The sequence below is a fragment of the Staurois parvus genome, unplaced genomic scaffold (genome assembly GCF_062004578.1).
Source record: "Staurois parvus isolate SC_StPar_1 unplaced genomic scaffold, SC_StPar_1.0 ptg000091l, whole genome shotgun sequence".
In the NCBI taxonomy this organism is placed as follows: Eukaryota; Metazoa; Chordata; class Amphibia; order Anura; family Ranidae; genus Staurois; species Staurois parvus.
The window spans coordinates 5,665,420-5,668,883 of NW_028317887.1; positions in this window are offsets into that span (position 1 = coordinate 5,665,420).

The following is a 3,464-nucleotide window of genomic DNA, read 5'->3' on the forward strand; positions in this document are numbered from 1 at the left end:
TTGTGTTTTTTTTTGTCATAATTTTTCGGAAAATTAAAAAATGTAAAACATAATTTTCACTATTTTTTTTTTTTTTTTTTACATACGGTCACCAGTGCAGTACAGCTTCATCAGATAACTGGCATGGCGGGGACACTGACAGTATGAAAAAATATATATAATTTTTTTTTATTATTTTTAATTTTTTATTACTTTTTTTCAGGATTTTTTTTTCATATTTCACAATGACCAAAGTAGTACAGTGTTACCACAGTAACATTGTACTACTTTGGGGAAGTGATCAGTATTTTTATTTTGTTTTTACACAATTTGCTTGTAGCAAAGAATTACTTTGCTATAAGCAAGCATTTACCTGAATGACATTGATTCATTCAGGGTTTTTTTTTTTTGTGCTTAGCTGTGATTTGGCCACGGCTAAACACATGACACAGCTGGGCTGTGCTTGGCCCAGCTTGTGCATGTGATCGCTGTGACCATTCACAGCTAGGCACACTAGTATACTAGAATGAAGCCATCCATTGTATACAACGGTCATGTGACCTGCTGTGACTGGTCACAGCAGGTCACATGGTACTGGCAACGGGGCCGTTACTCAGATCTGTCATCGGCCGTGTCCGAGGTGCATGGCCAGTGACAGATCGCGTCGCTGCGCGGCTCTGCAGGCACGCAAACTGCGCATGCCTGGGAGGACGCCATATGGAACGATGAGGGATTTTGCTGGCCGCCAAAAGGGCCATTGGCCGGGTGGCAAATGGTTAAAGATCATTTCTATTTTTTTAACCCCCCCTATGAATGGGGTAGTCTGTCAGGGAAAAAAAACTCTTGATATATTGCTAATAGTATATTAGCCTGGTTGCTCTGGAATATTTTCGAATTTGTGAAACCCCTTTGAATATATTGGAAAAGTTAGATAATGAAACAAATGTTTCTCTTTTTTCCCCTTTTTTAAATTCATGTTGTTTTGTTTTGTTTTTTCTATATACTTATGAAAATTTTAAAATAAAATACATTATTAAATGCTCCACCACAGTAGCCTCAAAAGTGAAAAAGAAAATTGTTTTGAAATGGGAACAAAAAGGTGTAAAGAGCAGTTTGTGGTAAAAAATGTACGCGGGTCCTTTTTAAACAGGAGCTACAGTTGCAAGAAAAAGTATGTGAACCCCTTGGTATTCCGTGGAGTTTTGCATGAATTGGGCATAAAATGTGCTCTGAACGTCATCTAAGTCACAACAATAGAAGAACACAGTCTGCTGAACATAATACTACACAAACATTAGATGTTGCCATGGTTTAATTGCACATAACATGTAAACATTCACAGTTCAGGGAGGAAAAAGTATGTGAGGCCCTAGCTTAATGACTTCTCCCAGAGCTAATTGGAGCCAGGAGTGAGCCAACCTTGACTCCAATCAGTGTGATGATATTGGATGTGTTGCTGACAGTTGTCCTGCCCTTAAAAAACACACACCTGTTTTGGGTTTACTGGTTTCAAGAAGCACTGTCTGATGTGAACCATGCCTCGCAGAAAAGAGCTCTCAGAAGACCTACAATCAAGAATTGTTGACTTGCATGAAGCTGGAAAGGGTTACAAAAGTATCTCCAAAAGCCTTGATGTTCATATGTCCACGGTAAGACAGACTGTCTACAAATGGAGAAAGTTTAGCACTGTTGCTACTCTCCCTAGGCGTGGTCATCTTGTAATGACTGCAAGAGCACAGCGCAGAATGCTGAATGAGGTAAAGAAGAATCCCAGAGTGTCAGCTAAAGACCTACAGAAATCTCTGGCACATGCTAACATATTTGTTGACACATCTACAATAAGGAAAACATTAAACAAGAATGGAGTACATGGGAGGACACCACGCAGGAAGCCATTGCTGTTCAAAAAGAATATTGCAGCACGTTTGAAGTTTGCAAAAGAGCACCTGGATGTTCCACAGCACTACTGGCAAAATATACTGTGGACAGATGAAACCAAGATTGAGTTGTTTGGGAAGAACACACAACACTATGTGTGGAGAAAAAAAAGCCCAGCACACCAACATCAAAACCTCATCCCCGCTGTAAAACATGGCGGAGGGAGCATCCTGGTTTGGGGCTGCTTTGCTGCCTCAGGGCCTGGATGGATTGTTGTCATTGATGGGAAAATGAATTCCAGAGTTTATCGAGACATTTTGCAGGAAAACGTACAACCATCTGTCCGCCAACTGAAGCTCCGCAGAGGATGAGTGATGCAACAGGACAATGACCCAAAGCATACAAGTCATTCAACAAAACAATGGCTGCAACAGCACAGAATACGCCTTCTGGAGTGGCCCAGTCAGAGTCCTGACCTCAACCCGATTGAAATGCTTTGGCATGACCTTAACGAGCGATTCACACCAGACATCCCAAGAATATTGCTACACTGAAACAGTTTTGTGAAGAGGAGTGGTCCAAAATTACTCCAGATCGTTGTGCAGGTCTGATCTGCAACTACAGGAAACGTTTGGTTGAGGTTATTGCTGCCAAAGGAGGGTCAACCAGTTATTAAGTCCAAAGGTTCACATACTTTTTCCTCCCTGCACTGTGAATGTTTACATGTTATGTGCAATTAAACCATGGCAACATCTAATGTTTGTGTAGTATTATGTTCAGCAGACTGTGTTCTTCTATTGTTGTGACTTACATGACGTTCAGAGCACATTTTATGCCCAATTCATGCAAAACTCCACGGAATCCCAAGGGGTTCACATACTTTTTCTTGCAACTGTATGTGTTGTGGATGCACTATACAGCAATGGGTTATTTTGATTTACTTCTGGTCCCAGGCTGAAATCGAATCCTACCCTTCAGTCTAAGTAACAGATCAGAAAAGTTTAAACTTGGCTAGCTCATTACTCAAGCTTGTCTGCTTGGAATGTTTGCACCCTAAATATGATTAGGATTTAGGCCTTGGCCCACTGTTGACGACCTTTATTAAAAACTGCATATTTTAACACCTGTTCATTTATGCTGCTGCCAACATTTTAAAATAATGCGCATGTTTTGCAATGACTATGTGCTTCCATGCAGTGCTGTCAGGGTGAACTGGTAACTATTGCCTAACAAATATTTACTTTAACGACTTGCCCTCCTGAGGATTTACTCCCTTTCCTGACCAAGCCATTTTTTGCGTTACGGCGCTGTGTAACTGACAATTGCGTGGTCATGCAACGCTACACCCAAATTAAATTTACGTTCTTTTCCCATGAATTGAGCTTTCTTTCAGAGTTATTTGATCTAAATATTGAAGGCGTGGGAAATGGAAAGAAAGTGACTCCCCAACCTTGTAACCACGATTTTACTGGTACCACACCCCTAAGGGAAGTTTGTTGAAAAGTCCCTAACCAGAAAAACTAATGTGGCTTAAAAAAAAAAAAAAAAAAAAAAAAGTACCAAACCATACCAATGAAAGTAAATTAAACAAATATTGGAACAGTAGA